General features: G+C 43.2%; 1 protein-coding gene across 2 annotated transcripts in view; it reads left to right on the plus strand.

The window, feature by feature from the left end:
* LOC127651069 (N-terminal EF-hand calcium-binding protein 1-like) overlaps positions 1 to 17,585 on the plus strand; it is a 73,130-nt gene that overhangs the window by 16,810 nt on the left and 38,735 nt on the right. The window lies entirely within an intron of this gene.

The following is a 17,585-nucleotide window of genomic DNA, read 5'->3' on the forward strand; positions in this document are numbered from 1 at the left end:
AAGCGTTCTCTGTCAGTGACACCTGCCTGGAGTTCCTGGGAGGAGGCAGACACAGCCTTTTCGTCGCTGTGTCCGGTGCTGTGCTTTGGTTGACAGCGGAAAGGGAATGCTGTCTCCAAACAGAGGCTTTCCCACTGGGTCGTTGATGCCATAGCATTGGCCTATCACACCCAGGCCGTGCCCGCCTCCTTACTGGTTCGAGCACACTCTACGAGAAGTGTGGCATCCTCGTGGGCACTGGACAATGGCACCTCCCTAGAAGACATATGCAGAGCAGCGGGCTGGGCAACACTCAATACCTTTACGAGATTTTACAATCTCAGGGATGAGTCGGTCTCATCCCGTGATTCTCAGTTCCGAGCCGGTAGAACTCGGTAATGCGGAACAACTGACCGGGTGTACCACTTGCACCTAGCACCTTTCCCCTCCACTGAAGTGATCACGTGCGCTCTTATCCCAGGAGATCCCACTAACTCGGCTCCCTTGATGACTCCTCGCTAGCCCTGTGGTCCGCGAATTCAGCAGAGGAATTTCCTGACCAGACCCACTGCAGGTACTGAAACTACTCTGAACTGGAATAGGTACTCCACAGGATGGGCTCCTGTGTGGATTAATTCCCCTGTGTGTATTTTCCGCAGTATGGTCCCCCTACAGACGGACCCGTGTCTCCCTTGGGCAGTCCCCGCTGGGTCCCGGTCGCCGTGTTTGTAGCACCTCCTCTCTCGCAGCAGGTAGGATCTAACACCGCGCCATTTCCACATGTGGCCTGAAAACCCATGTGATGTATTCCGCCACTCTTTACCTCCCCCCAGCCTGGGCAGGTGGTTGGTCTCCACAGGGTCTTTTCCCCCTGAAAGAATAGGAGTTGGAAAAGAACGCCTTCCCCATATACGTGTGATAGCGTTAAGATGGCCCCAGCCACTTTGACTTTATGTGAGAAACATAGAGGGAGAAAAGGCACGGGGGCACGGCCTTCTCCCATGCTTGGCACGTCGCCTTGTTTCCCCCTTCGGGGGTGCCGGGATCCTAAAAGGTTTATGACGATTTTATGGGGTGTTGGGGAAGGGTACATGCAGTCTGACGCAGGCTGTTACTTTGGCATGCAACTGTCTGACCATACCTGCTTCAGCAGCGCACGTACACGTTTCATAGCATGGCGTGATTAAATATGGACCCCTAGTGTCGCTTCTTCGACACAACATCGAGGTGAGCGACAGACTGGGAATGTCTAGGTTACTATTGTAACCTCTGTTCTCTGATGGAGGGAACGAGACGTTGTGTCCTGCTGGCCACGACGCTGAACCAAGCCACTGTTATGGCCAAACCTCATTCTCGGCTCCTCAGGGCAAAAACCTGAATGGACGGACGCGTTTACCTCCCTTTATACCCGTACGTCCGGGGGCGGGACATGCAAATTCTGTCTGCCAATTTCTCAATGGCCTTTTCTCAAGTTGAGAGATGCGCGAGGCTCTCAAGAGAGACCCCTAGTGTCGCTTCTTCGACACAACGTCTCGTTCCCTCCATCAGGGAATGGAGGTTACAATAGTAACCTAGACAATATTTACAGTCAACATTTTAAATGTATAATATAAAAAAGAGATTTACACTGATGAATAAGGTAGAAATGTGTCATCGCAGCCTGTGAAAAAGGTCTATTGAAAAGAAACATCATCACCATCTTCAAGGTGAGGCACAAACTAATGTTATAAAGAAGTTATATTGTTATATATATGTAACACAGTTAAGCTGGGCAAGGAGGAGGCGAGAACCGGCTTGTCAATATAAATTATATTTAATTCAACTCAAACCAAAAGCACACAAACATAAACACATGACGGACATGCCCGTAATTCTTTCTCTCTCGAACCATCGTCACCGGCCGCCTTTATCCCTCGCGCGCCCCATCAGGCCGATTGGGGACCGGGCGTGCGACATTCTAGCCCGGCCCCACCCCCCTCCGCTCCACAGTATTATATAAAATTAATGCATTTTAAATAAGAATACAACATTAATAACATAAAAAATAAAAATAAATGAAATGCATAATAAAGTATCTGCAAAGAACAACAATAAATGTAAGTCAGCACTTTACAGCATAGATGACATTGTGCTTTGCTGGGAAAAGTTAATGAAAAGAAGCATCATAATGCATAATCAAAGAATTGATCAAAATTAAAGGTAGAATTCTGAAAAACAGGTCCATGTGAGATAACTGATAGAAACAGTTAGGTGAAATAATGTAATAATAATAATAATAATAATAATAATAATAATAATAATAATAATAAATAGTGCATTGTGTCATGACTACAAAGTGCAAAAAATCAAAAGTCAGCCCTTCAGGTCCTGATATAGTACATAGTATAAGTGTTTCATATGGTTTCAGTTGTAATGCTTAGGGAAATGGTAGTCATGTGAGCTCATTTCTTTTGAAATTCTTCTGCCAGTTTGCCAGGAAGCAAATTAGTAGCCTACCGTCTTACTTTTAAGTGCTAGGTAAAGGTGAAGTTAAAAAAAGAGAAGAGAAGGAATTTTAGAAGAGGGTAAGAAGAGTGATGTAGAGTGTGACCAAGGGCAGGTGTCCCTGTGCTGTGGAGGCAGCTGCAACAGTTCTTATATTCAATCAGTGTTTATACAATATGTTTGTTAAGTTCACTTTTAAGGCACATAGTGTCATCTACTGTATACAGTGTAGAAATTAATTAACTCATAAAACAGAAGACAATTAAAAACTATCAACTTTACCAGCATATCGGAATTTCATTGAAACATCTCCAGAGCATGATATACCATAGTTCATCACATTACTACATTCACCACAGTCAAAATACATAACATCAAAATGATTACCCCTTTTTTAAATCATAAATAAGTAACATGAAATTTCAATGCGATATTTACCACTACACTAGAAATGTACCCATTTTTCATTTCAGAAATCTGGTCAACTTAGTCTAAAAAGCAAATCGGACTTGGACACCAATTCTGAGTAAACTATCACTATCAAAGTGGAACTGAGGCACAACAATGCAGCTACTACATCATGGGCCACTATCTTAATTGTTTTGGGTTAAAGGGATAATTGAAAACCCAAAATGGAAAATTCTCTCATCATTTACTCACCCTCATGCCATCACAGATGTGTATGACTTTCTTTCTTCTGCTGAACACAAATTAAGATAAGATGTTCCAAACTTCTTGGAGAATTCACAGTTCTTCTATCTACTCAATGGCTTCTGTCTCTATATGTAATCTCAGACTGACATGATGTTCAGTGGGGGCTCTGTGGGGGCCATGCCATCTGTTGCAGGGTTCCCTGTTCTTCTATTCTAATCTTTTCTATTTGCAAAACTAATGTTTGGGAATCTAACATTTATATTTCCTATTGACACACTAAAGCTGAAGATATAAATGACCATCTTAAGACAAACGCTTTTGTGAAACATCTTATGCAGATGTCACAAATGCAAATTATGTCATGACTTTTAATTTTGTAATTTTTATTTCACATTACTACAGTTAAAAAAAAGCAATTGTACTAATAAAAAAATAAATTTAAATACATTATATTGAAATAAAAACAGACAGCGCTAGCAAGTGGAGAACGCGATCGAAATAACACTCCCGAAATGCGCAGAGACTCCAGAGACGGCTCTAGAGACGGACGATGGAAGCCATTTTAAAAAATAACTAGTGGATTTTAGATCTCTTTTTATTTTAATTCTTTTTTATTAACTTTTAATAAGCTGGTCAAAGGTGGAGATTTATAGTAAAAAAGGACTTAAATATGAATCTGTATAGGATAATATATGCCATATGGTTTACTTTTATGCTGCCTTAATGTGCTTTAGGGACCTTATGAGTTCAGCCACTATTCACTTAATATATTCTGAAATATTCTACTTAAAATCGTCATTTTTGTTCTGCGGAAAAAAGAAAGTCATTTATATTTGGGATGACATGAGGGTGAGTAAATGTTGAGAATTTGTATTTTTGCGTGAACTATCCCTTTAGCATCAGAAAACATTACACAATATGCATTTAAATCTGCTAACTTATTGCACCATAGTTATTATTATTTTCGAAGTAGTTTGCATGTAAAACTCAGCTAAAAAACCAAGAGATGTTAATATAGGGTACTGTTGTTAGGATGTTAAACCCACGCTGAACTCTCAATGATCTGCTCACATATTTATTGTGTGATTGGCTGTTCTCATTTAGTTGTGTAGTATTGTCAGTGGTTATCAGCACAATCCACATTGACCATTAGAGGAATGCACAGGTACAAGCTGCGTGCTTCGGTTCCCACAGAGCTATTTAACCTAGCCTGTCTACTGCTGAATTAGCCAAGCACTGTTTCCAGGCCCAGCAGACATGCCTCTTAATGCATGTGAGCATCTGAGAAATAGAGTCGCCTGTATGAAGGGCAGTGCTCTGTCATTTCATTATGCCGTCTTGATTAGTGAGGCGGACAGAGAAAGTAGAAACCTGATTAATGAGCTCAAGGGGATTTTTTTTGTGTGTGGAATAATATGGACGTTTTCTTCGGCTTACTTTTAGGTTAACATTTTTTAGTCTATTTACCAACACATATTCCCCATTATTTTTTTCATTTTGAAGCTTTATTTATTTTCATGCCAAATAATAATATATTTAGTGTAAAATCTTAGGAGTGATGTTTTTATTTAACAAACCTGTGAGGATCTGTTTGCCAGAACAATATTGTCAGTGAGATAATAATATTTTGTTTTCACCATTTCACCATTGTCAGTTTTATGCAATCCTTCCATATTCATATTGCAAAAGGGAACTTAAATTAACTGAGTTGATTCAGCTTTCAGTCATATTGCTTATTATGTCTAGTTATCCGAAGCAGAGATGTCAAAACTCTGCCCTATTCTGGATACGGGGCGGGGCGCAGCAACTCATTTGCAATTAAAGACATACACACACACACACACACACACACATGTTGTGTTTTCATGTTTTATGGGGACTTTCCATAGACATAATGGTTTTTATACTGTACAAACTTTATATTCTATCCCCTAAACCTAACCCTACCCCTAAACCTAAACCTCACAGAAAACTTTCTGCATTTTTACATTTTCAAAAAACATAATTTAGTATGATTTATAAGCTGTTTTCCTCATGGGGACCGACAAAATGTCCCCACAAGGTCAAACAGTTCGGGTTTTACTATCCTTATGGGGACATTTGGTCCCCACAAAGTGATAAATACACACACACACACACACACACACACACACACACACACACACACACACACACACACACACACACACACACACAAACAGCTTGTTTTTATTTTATCAACATGGTATAATAAATTACCTGTAGGGTATTTTGAGCTGAAACTTCACAGACACATTCTGGGGACACCAAAGATTTAAATGACATCTTTTGATAAGGGGCATAATTGGTGCCTGTGACAGGGCGGAGGGTGGGGCCGGGTCGTGATTATACACACCCGGTCCCTTATCAGGCTAATTAAGCCTCCTAGAGGGATAAAGACCTATTGCGGATGGTGGTGCGAAGAGAGAGAGATCGTTTACGGACATGTCTGTCATGTGTGTTTGTTTGTTTTTTTGTTTAATTTAATCATTAAAATATTGTTTATATTGCCAGGCCGGTTCTTGCCTCCTCCTGGGAATGCCACCATGTAGTCCTCTACCAGCTGGATGGCTCCATCCAACGACGCCGGGCGGTGGTACTGGACCCACTCAGACATGCCTCGGGGAAGTTGGGAGACGAACTGCTCCAGTACCACCATGTCGACCACTTCTACGACGTCGCGGGTTCCCCCCACCAACAGCCATTTTCCGACAGGTGTCACAGAGCTGCTGCGCAAAAGCGAACGGGCGGCCGTCCTTCCCGAAGCTCAATGAGCGGAATAGCTGCCGACTCTGTTCCGGGGTCTGACCGACCCATTGCTGGATGGCCTTTTTGAGGTGCTCCACCTCCATACCTCTGCAGTTTACTCAAACAGGTCGAGGAAGGCCTCCAGATTTTCGCTTGACCCCATTTTTGCAAGGGCCAGCTGTGGGACGGGCTCCGAGGAGGTCGCAGCGCCAGCCCCCTCCCTGCCGATCAGGCTCTGCAGCGCATGCCGGTCCTCCACTTGTGCCTGGAGCAGGGTTTGGAACCGTTGTTCTTGCTCCCAGTGAACCTCTAAGAGGGCATGGTGTTGGCCTGCTGGATGTTGGTGAGGGCTTTGAAGACTTCAGCCAGTGGTGAAGACTCCATAGCAGCGTTCTCCTCCAAACCCGGGTTCTCAGCACCACTGTCCGCAATCGCCCTTTATCCCTCTAGGAGGATTAATTAGTCTGATAAGGGACCGGGTGTGTATAATCATGACCCGGCCCCACCCTCCGCCCTGTCACATTCCTCCCTCGTTCTCTCAGGCAGGGGAGCCCCCAGCATGACGTACACCCCCCCCTCTTTCCCTGGGGGAGGGCGTGCCCTAAGCCCTGTCTGACGGCAGGTCATCCCCATCTACCTGGATGAGGGAGGGGACAAGGGGAGGGAAACAGAAATATAAAAAATGGGGGGGGGGGTACTTCCTGTAACAGTGTAGTAACCCTAAAAAAACACTGTACAATTTAAACGAGAGGGAAAAGGCAAATGGGGATCAGAGAGGAGAGAGAGATAAAAAAAAAAACACTTACTCGCCAGTTCTCGGATACGCCGTAGCTTGTTCCTCGGCCACTCCTCCACCCACTAACGGACAACAGCCGGGCGGATCAGAGGCAGTCCTCCAGCCCCTGGCGGATGGAATGCCCTGCCGCATTCTTGGGGAACAGAAGGGGTCTCCTCCGCCCCTGGCAGCGGTTCTCCCACTTCAGGCAGTCGGCAGCGAGCCCCTCCCCGCTCGTGGTCGGCCTCAGACCCCGCCACGTTTCGGCGGCCGGTAGTGGACTCCTCCGCCCCTGGTAGCGGCCCTGACCATTCCAGGCAGTCAGTTAGGAGCCCCTTCTCCCCTCGCGGACGGCGCAGCTGCTCCGTTGGGGTGGACGGTAGTGGCGAGAACTCTATGGCGTATCCCTCCTCCTTCCCAGATTTCAGAACCAGTGTAACGCAGTTCAATGGAAAGGAGGAGGCGAGAACCGGCCTGGCGATATAAACAATATTTTAATGATTATCTTAAACAAAAGGCAAACTCAAACACACATGTCCGTAAACGATCTCTCTCTCTTTGCACCACCGTCCGCAATCAGCCTTTATCCCTCTCGGAGGCCTTTATCCCCTCTGTGTATAATCACGACCCGGCCCCGCCCTCCGCCCTGTCACAGTGCCCTTTAAGAAAACCCATTTTAAACATGTGGAACCATTGTCCATCAAGTTTAGCCAAAGAGTTATTTTTTAGAGTGCTGTATGCTTGGATTGCAACAATTTTCAGACCTGCCAATGAGAGAGCGGATCATATTGCTAAATTTTGTTTAAATATTTACTTTAACAGATGCTGTTTTCGATCAGCTACAATTTAATTTTGATTTGACACTATGCAATATGTTCAAAGATCATAAGCAATAACACACATTTAATGTAGAGGCATGACCAATTCAATCATATATTGAACATCAAGATGGAAAGTGAAGGGGAGAATAGACTTTATTTGAATTTTAAAGCTTAAAATAAAATATTTATATATCCACTTTTTCATGCATATACTTTATACATCATTATTTCAAGCAGTGGTTCTCAAATGGTCAAATATTTATATATTTCTTAATATTTCAATGGTAATTTATTAACATAATTATTAATATAATTTTTTATTAATACAACTCAAACCATGTTTTGCTTGTTTTAACCCATAATTAATGTAGCCTGGTCATATTTTATTTTAATTCTCTTCATGCATCTGGAAATTGTCTTGCTTCTATCAAGTTATGCTGTAGAGTTTGATCCACAGTTTGAAATACATTGGAATCACAAAAAAGTGTTTTCTTCTGCCTTTTAAGATGATAAGCGTATTTATTTTGCTGTCCTGACTATGCATGATTATATTGTTATTTGCAATTAGCGTTGGTTCTGCAATCAAATTTTTGGCCATGACTCACCAGTTTAGAACCACTGATTTCCAGCACTAAATCTATGTGATCAAGCAGTCACTATATTTAAAATAGTACAAAAACACATTTCTGGGTATAAAAACAGGCAATGAAAATAATATATATATATATACTCTATATTGTATCAGTGGAAACAGTGAAAATAAATGACCAGACAGTTGCTATCCTAGACACTATGTTGCACTCTATTGAGGAAGATTGGCAAACAATAAAAACATCTTTTGTTAGCATTTTCTGATAACATTGCTGCAACCTGGTCACATAGAATGAACGTTACTGCAAACTTTCAGTTTGCAAACTAACTTGCATGTGCTGCTTTCTATGTTTTGCTGCAGTTTCCAGGTGAAATTAATGCTAGAAATGCTACAACAATTGTGCAATTGCTGATTATGACTTGATAAAAATGTATGATTCACTTCCTCCGCTATGTTATGATATCACATTTTTTTACTTTAATGCATGATTTGAAAAACAAAACAGTAACAGGGTTCTATACGTTTTGACAAGGAGGAAGTTTTATTTTCACACTCAAACAATAAATAGCTTTTCAGCTTAACAGTCACACTGGCTCAGCAGGGGGGTGGGGGTACAGGGCATTCTTTCCCCTCTACTGGCATCTGGCTTGCTTTTAACCCCGTCTCCAGTCTCACGACAATGTAAAACAGCTGTTAAAGACAGTCATTGACAGATGATGTTCCTTATCGTTCTCATCTCCCGATCTTGCTCTCAATTCACACGCTTCCGGCTGATGTACAGCACCAGGTGCTCATCCCCGTTGACCCGCTGGGACAACACGGCTCCCTACCCTCTGTCTGACATGTCAGCCTGTAAAACAAAAGGGAGAGAAAAATCAGGAGCATGTATCTCAGTGTCACTACAAAGTGCAGCTTCTCCTGCATAAAAGCCTGTTGGCATGCCTCTGTCCACTGGACTGGGTCAGGGGCTCCCTTGCTTGTGAGATCAGTCAGTGGTCTGTTGATGTCCGAATAATTAGGCACAAACCTTCTATAATAGCCTGGCAGCCCCGTGAACTGTCTGAACTCCTTTTTGGTCTTAGGTCTCAGGCAGGCTGCAATCATTGCAGTCCTATCAATTTGGAGATGCACCTCTCCTTGGCCCAAGTGGAACTCCATATACTGTACCTCCACCCATCCAATTGTGCACTTCTTGGGGTTTTTCATAAGTCCCGCTCCCCGCATTGACCTCCGAACCACCCTCAGATCGTAGCTGGGGCCCCAAACAAACTGAACTGAAGGGTCATGAATTGGTGTAAGCCAAGTGGTGAGGAGAAGGCCATTTTCTCAAGGGATATTGGTGTTAAGGGGATCTGCCAATATTCCTTTTTCAAATCCAGTGTCAAATAAAATGAGCCACGCCCAACTGATCAAGCAGATCATCAATACGAGGCATTGGATATGTGTCAAATTTAGACACAGCGTTGACCTTTCTATAATCCACATAGAGCCGGAACAAACTTTTGCTCTTCAGAGCCAGCACCACGGGGATGGCCCTGTCACTGTGGGATTCTTCTATTACTCCCATATCGAGCATGTCCTTTAATTCTTCCCAAGCCATTTTTGTTTTGTGCTCGGGTTATCGGAAGGGATGACTGCATACCAGTACCCTTGGGGTTGTTTTGATATGGTGTTCTATGAGGTTTGTACGACTGGGAAGGGGCGGGAGCACGTCGGAGAATTCTCTTTGCAACCGGGTCAGGTCCATGACTTGCAATGGTGAGAGGTGGTCTCTGCAAGTGACAGTGACACTTCAATTGGACTCCGGAACAATTGTTGCCAAAGACAAAGGGGCCGCCTCCCTCCACGGTTTTAAGTGGTTGAGGTGGTAAATTTGCCACTATCCATTCGTTTAACCTCATAATCGACTTCCCCGACTCGCTGTGTGATGTCAAAAGATGCTTGCCACTTTGCGAGTAATTTAGAGCTTCTCATTTATCTTTTCAGACAATATTGGTTAGTATAGGGTAAGGTTTTAAGTTAGGGTGGTAAGTTTTACTTATTAAGACTTATTAAGACTTATTAAGTGTTGTGTGTTTTGCATAGCACTATGAGTGGGTGGGCAAACCAGCTGTTGTGATGTGTGTGGTCTCTACAAGAGCAAACACATATTGTGAACATGTCATACGTGGGCGCTGGACTGGTATCATCCAGCCAATTTCTCTTGCCTTTAGTTTGCAGGTGGAAACATGACAGATTACCAATCCAAGTATTAAAAACAGCAATTGCTTTAGTTTTGCAAATAGGAACAGAAACATCATTCCTTTTCAGACATTTTTTAAAGAGGGTGACACATCTTTTCAACATTTGCTCACATCATGTCAGTGCCTCATTTAGTCAGTTTACAAGCTTCACTCATATTTCATGAGCTTTAATCTTTTATTATATCTTGTGGCTGGAAACAATCAAAGAGGTGTATTGATGTATCTATTTTCTTCTGAAAAACTCAAAATTGTATGTCCAAGTGAACTAGAAAACAAATGCGTGTTTTCTCTTGCAGTGGTTTTGTATGTATGTTTTGTCTTAAATTAGGATATTAATTGTGAAATACACTCACCTAAAGGATTATTAGGAACACCTGTTAAATTTCTCATTAATGCAATTATCTAATCAACCAATCACATGGCAGTTGCTTCAATGCATTTAGGGGTGTGGTCCTGGTCAAGACAATCTCCTGAACTCCAAACTGAATGTCAGAATGGGAAAGAAAGGTGATTTAAGCAATTTTGAGTGTGGCATGGTTGTTGGTGCCAGACTGGCCGGTCTGAGTATTTCACAATCTGCTCAGTTACTGGGATTTTCACGCACAACCATTTCTAGGGTTTACAAAGAATGGTGTGAAAAGGGAAAAACATCTAGTATGCGGCAGTCCTGTGGGCTGAAAATGCCTTGTTGATGCTAGAGGTCAGAGGAGAATGGGCCGACTGATTCAAGCTGATAGAAGAGCAACTTTGCCTGAAATAACCACTCGCTACAACCGAGGTATGCAGCAAAGCATTTGTGAAGCCACAACACGCACAACCTTGAGGCGGATGGACTACAACAGCAGAAGACCCCACCGAGTACCACTCATCTCCACTACAAATAGGAAAAAGAGGCTACAATTTGCAAGAGCTCACCAAAATTGGACAGTTGAAGACTGGAAAAATGTTGCCTGGTCTGATGAGTCTCGATTTCTGTTGAGACATTCAGATGGTAGAGTCAGAATTTGGCGTAAACAGAATGAGAACATGGATCCATCATGCCTTGTTACCACTGTGCAGGCTGGTGGTGGTGGTGTAATTGTGTGGGGGATGTTTTCTTTGCACACTTTAGGCCCCTTAGTGCCAATTAGGCATCGTTTAAATGCCATGGCCTACCTGAGCATTGTTTCTGACAATGTCCATCCCTTTATGGCCACCATGTACCCATCCTCTGATGGCTACTTCCAGCAGGATAATGCACCATGTCACAAAGCTCGAATCATTTCAAATTGGTTTCTTGAACATGACAATGAGTTCACTGTACTAAAATGGCCCCCACAGTCACCAGATCTCAACCCAATAGAGCATCTTTGGGATGTGGTGGAACGGAGCTTCGTGCCCTGGATGTGCATCCCACAAATCTCCATCAACTGCAAGATGCTATGCTATCAATATGGGCCAACATTTCTAAAGAATGCTTTCAGCACCTTGTTGAATCAATGCCACGTAGAATTAAGGCAGTTCTGAAGGCGAAAGGGGGTCAAACACAGTATTAGTATGGTGTTCCTAATAATCCTTTAGGTGAGTGTATATCTTCCATATTAAAAATACTTCATATTTTTCTTAGTCCACATACAGAAAAAAATCAAATGTGCATGAATAATTGCAGCAAGCAATATGATTAATTTTATTAACATAGTTGTGAATTATGGTTAGTCCAATGCCTGTGTCAGCAAAACACTGCGGTACAGTGCTCTTGCTGCATTGTTATGTAATTGGCTTGTGGTTGTGTAAACAGAAGAACTTGCCACACATTTTTACAATGTCTTTTTTACAAATTTACACATATCTTAATGTCTTGGGAAAAAAAAACAATTGAACATTTCCACCACAATTCCCCAGGAAAAAAAGATACAGTTCAATGAACACACGTTGACTTTTTGTGACAAAATGCCCTAAGAGCAGTAGTCACAATGGAACCTGCCATTAAACAGACTTTTTAAGCTTTTAATTGAAACAATTATGAAACAATTGTGAAACACAAAACAATTCTTAAACCAGCAAAATGTAAATAGTAAAATACAAAAATATCAAACCATTGTTTTTTCCAACAAATAATATAATACATTATATATTGTCACTGATCCACCAGGCTCTCCCTCTCCCTCTCTGCCGGCACTGCGCTTACTCTCCCTTGAGTTTTAATTACCCGCACCTACAGATCATCAGAATGCCAATCATGGACTGCTTATATACCCTTCTTACACTCTCAGTCACTGTCTGTTCTCATCAATGTTCTCACAAAGACTACAGACTCCCTAGCACTTCTATACTTACCTCTCGAAATACTTACCTTGTCTTTTGTTTCCTGTTTCCGAGTTTACTGCGTATTTCATCCTCTGTGTATTCCCCAGCGACATATTCTAATCCTCTGTGTTGCAATTTTTCCTACAGAGGCTAAAAGACTGTTGTGAGTGTTCTGATCATCTGTTCATTGTCAAAATACCTGTTTGAAGTTTATTCACCTGCTGTTCGTGCCATACCAGTTTTTGGATTACCTCACCTGTTTGTTTCACCTCTCACCCATTCTCTTCAACAAATAAATATATCATTCCAATATCAATAAATATACCTATATCATTCTGGGGTATCTATGGTTACAACAATACTCCCCGCAGCTCTCTTGGACTACCGGAGAAGTATTGGCGTGGGGTGGAATGTTTCCAAGGATGCATACGACTTCCCTGTCCTGTTGGTCCCCACACTCCCATGCCTGTCTGTGCCACTTCTATAGAGATTCCTGCAAGTGAGCTTCAGATAGACGTGCCTTAGGAATATTGTGCATACCAAGATGTCTTCAGTCCAAAATGAGCAGCCACCTTACCACCTCATCGACCATGGAACTGTGCCATTGACCTGATACCAGGAGCACCATTGCCCAGGGGACGGATCTATCCACTCTCACTTCCGGAACAGAAGGCCATCGAGTATGGTCGATCAGGTGCTTTAACAAGGTTACATCCATCCTTCCACTTCCCCTGCCGCTTCCAGCTTCTTGGTGGTCAAAAAGGAAGGAGGATTGCGGCCATGCATCAACTACTGTGCCCTATATGACACGACAGCCTTCGTGACCCAACAGGCCACTATAAATACCGGGTCATGCCAAATTGGAAAAGTGTGAATTTCATCGACCAACAATTCAGTTCCTCGGTTAGTGCAGTTCACTTCTGGCCCAAACCCACCACAATAAAGGAGCTACAGAGATTCCCAATTTTGCAAACTTTTACCGACGCTTCATACGTAATTACACTTTCATGCCTGCACCCTTAACATCTCTTCTCAAATCCAAGCCCAAGTCCCTGGAACCAACCCACCTCAGAGGCTTTTCAACACCTTAAGGAAGCTTTTACGGCAGCTCCCATCTTAGTTCATCCCGACCCGGAGAGATCATTTGTTGTGGAAATTGACACCTCCACCTCAGGCATTGGAGCTGTACTATCCCAGTGGCAGGGGGATGCTCCCAAACTTCACCCATGTTCCTTCTTCACGCGAACGCTAATCCTGGCAGTGCAGAACTATGACATTGGCAACCGGGAGCTGCTCGCCATCAAGCTGGCACTAGAGGAGTGGCACCACTGGCTGGAGGGACCTCTGTCTCTTATTGTCCAGGGTCCAAAAACACCATGGCAGATGCTTTATCCCGACTACACGCTGTGGAACCTCCCACAGGAACACCTGAGTCCTTTCTACCTCCTGGATTGATCATCAGTCCTATCCAGAGGGCCCTGGATGACCAAACCGAAGAGGCCACCCATGAAGAACCAGCTCTGCTGTGATACCCCGAGTGACGAAAATACATCCCCTCAAGCCTTTGGTCCTCCCTCATCACTTTTGTCCACTCCTCCCTGGGCTCTGGTCATCCTGGCTACCATCGAACCCTATTGCCTCTCCAAAATCGATACTGGTGGCCCCGTATGTCCCAATGAAGTACAGTGATACATCCAAGGCTGCCCTGAATGTGCTATCTCGAAATCACCACACTATTTTCCATCTGGTATGCTCCTTCCTCTGCTCGTTCCTCAGTGCCCATGGTCACACTTGGGGGTGGATTTTATAACTGACTTACCAACATCATATTCTTTCACCTGTATATATTCTCCAAGGCATGTTGTCTAGGTCCCATGAAGGGCCTCCCCACAGCACTGGAAACTGCAGAAGCTTTATTCCATCATGTCTTCCGGAACTACGGCCTCCCAGAAGACATCGTGTCTGACCGTGGTCCACAATTCATGTTGCGGGTATTGAGGTCCTTTTCCCTCCTGGGTGTGTCAGTAAGTTTAACCTCTGGATATCATACTCAGTCTAATGGGCAGACAGAGCAGAAGATCCAAGAGATTGGCCGATTCCTGCGGACATACTGCCGCAACCACCAGGACAGCTGGAACCTGTTCCTACCCTGAGATTAGTACGCCCAGAACTCCCTTTGTCAAACAGCCACCGGACTCACCCCGTTCCAGTGCATGCTCGGCTTCCAACCTCCCCTGTTTCCATAGTCAGGAGACTGGTTCCACTGGTTCGAGGAGAGTGAGAGGGTCTGGGACGCAGCTCATGTTCATCTCCAACGGGCAGCCTGGCACCTGAAGAGTCAGGCCAAAGCAACAAGATCTGAGACACCTTCCTACCATCTTGGGCAGAAGGTCTGGCTCTCCACCCGGGATATCAGGCTCTGGCTGCCCTGTCGAAAGCTAATTCCCAGATACATTGGTCCATTCACTTCTGTATACTCCACCAAGTAAATGCAGTCACATACTGATTACAACTGCCCCCTCACTACAGAATTAAACCTACCTTCCATGTCTCCCTCCTCAAACCTCAATATCCTTCTCTGTCTCTTTCTCCAGAGCCCGGTGCTACTGAGAAACACCCTCAGTCTCTTCTCCTGGAGGATGGTTCAGTTTATGAGGTTCGAGCCATCCTAGACTCCCAATGTTGGAGAGAACATCTTGAGGACCTGGTGGACTGGGAAGGGTATGGTCCTGAGGAGACATGTGGGTTACCCATGATGACATCCTGGATCTGACCTTGCTTACCACCTTTCATGTGGAGAATCCCACTCTTCCAACTGTTAGGGGGAGGGGGGCATCTACTTTGTGCATGACACAAGCAATTTTTCCAACAATTGTTTACAGACAGATTGTTTCACTTTTAATTGACCATATCACAATTCCAGTGATTAGAAGTTAACATACACTACGATAACTGTGCCTTTAAGCAGCTTGGAAAGTTCCAGAAATGTATGTCAAGCCTTTAGACAATTTAGCCAGTTAGCTTCTGATAGGAGGTGTACTGAATTGGAGGTGTTCTTGTGGATGTATTTTAAGGCATACCTTCAAACTTAGTGCCTCTTTGCTTGACATCATAGGAAAAGCAAAAGAAATCAGCCAAGACCTCAGGAAAAAAATTGTGGACCTCCACAAGTCTGGTTAATCCTTAGGAGTAATTTCCAAAGCCTGAAGGTACCACATTCATCTGTACAAACAACAGTATGCAAGTGTAATCACCATGGGACCATGCAGCCAACATACCACTCAGGAAGGAGACGCATTCTGTCTCCTATGAACGTAGTTTGGTGCAAGAAGTGCAAATCAATCTCAGAACAACAGCCAAGGACCTTGTGAAGATGCTGGAGAAAACATTTAGACAAGTAGCTATATCCATAGTGAAACAAGTCCTATATTACCTGAAAGGCTGCTCAGCAATGAAGAAGCCACTGCTTCTAAACCACCATAAAAAGACAGATTTTTGCAAGTGCACATGGGTACATAGATCTTAATTTTTGGAGAAATGTCCTCTGGTCTCATAAAACTAAATTGAACTGTTTGGCCATAATGACCATTGTTCTGTTTGGAGGAAAAAAGGGTGAGGCTTGCAAGCCGAATAACACCATCCCAACTGTAAAGCATGGGGTTGGCAGCATCATGTTGTGGGGGTGCATTCACAAAATAGATGGCATCATGAGGAAGGAAACTTATATGGATATATTGAAGCAACATCTCAAGACATCAGCCAGGAATTTAAAGCTTGGTTACAAATGGGCCTTCCAAATGGATAATGACCCCAATCATACCTCCAAAGTTGTAGCAAAATGGCTTATGGACAACAAAGTCAAGGTATTGGAGTGGCCATCACAAAGCCCTGACCTCAATCCGATAGAGCATTTTTGGGCAGAAATGAAAAAGAGCATGAGAGCAAGGTGGCCTATAAACCGGGCTCAGTTACACCGGTTCTGTTTGGAGGAATGGGCCAAATTTCCAGCAACTTATTATGAGAAGCTTGTGGAAGGCTATCCAAAATGTTTGACTCAACTTAAACAATTTAAAGGAAATGCTACCAAATACCAACAAAGTGTATGTAAACTTCTTACCCACTGGGAATGTGATGAAAGAAATAAAAGCTGAAAGAAATAATTATCTCTACTATTATTCTGACATTTCACATTCTTAAAATAAAGTAGTGATCCTAACTGACCTAAGACAGGGAATTTTTTTTATGATTAAACGTCAGGAGTTGTGAAAAAGTGAGTGTGGTGTGCAGGGTAGGGCCAAGGAGTGTCCGGGCAGAGCGAGGCCGGGAAGATAAGTAGTGAATGAGCTCCACCTCTGTGCCACACCAGTCTCGCGTTCCAGTAAGGGTCGGAAGGAGTATTTGAGGAGAGGAGACAGCGGCAGATGAGAGAGATGCATGAAGCTGTCTGTGTGTATCTGCGTGTTAGTGTGGTGTTGCTGAAAAGCAAACCTTTGCATACTACTGAAAAACGGCCTTATTGTGTGCAACGGAATAGTGCAACAATAAATGTCTACGTGTTTTGTCAAGCCTGCACCTGCTTCGTCCTTTCCATAATTGTTACACTGAGTTTAAATGTATTTGGCTATGGTGTATGTAAACTTCTGAATTCAACTGTATTGTCCCAAATTTACAATTATTATGTATCCCCTTGTCCTGAGAGCACATATAAACGTGTCGGTTCAAATCTACCTTAATTATACAGTATAGTTGTTGCTTGCCTGAATGTATGCCAGTGTGGTTTTATTGTGTTAATTTGTTTACCCAAGAGCTATAGCAGAAACAATATGTTTGATTTTTAGTTTTGAGGACAGAATTCACCAAAACAAATTTGCTAAATTAAGAAGTCTTTGTACTGGGTGTTTCAAACCAACACACAAAACCTCTACTAGAAAAAACAAGCATATTTGACCTTTTCTCTCAAAATCATAGTTATTAGAATTTTGCCT

This window comes from Xyrauchen texanus, chromosome 10, assembly GCF_025860055.1.
Source record: "Xyrauchen texanus isolate HMW12.3.18 chromosome 10, RBS_HiC_50CHRs, whole genome shotgun sequence".
Classification (NCBI taxonomy): domain Eukaryota; kingdom Metazoa; phylum Chordata; class Actinopteri; order Cypriniformes; family Catostomidae; genus Xyrauchen; species Xyrauchen texanus.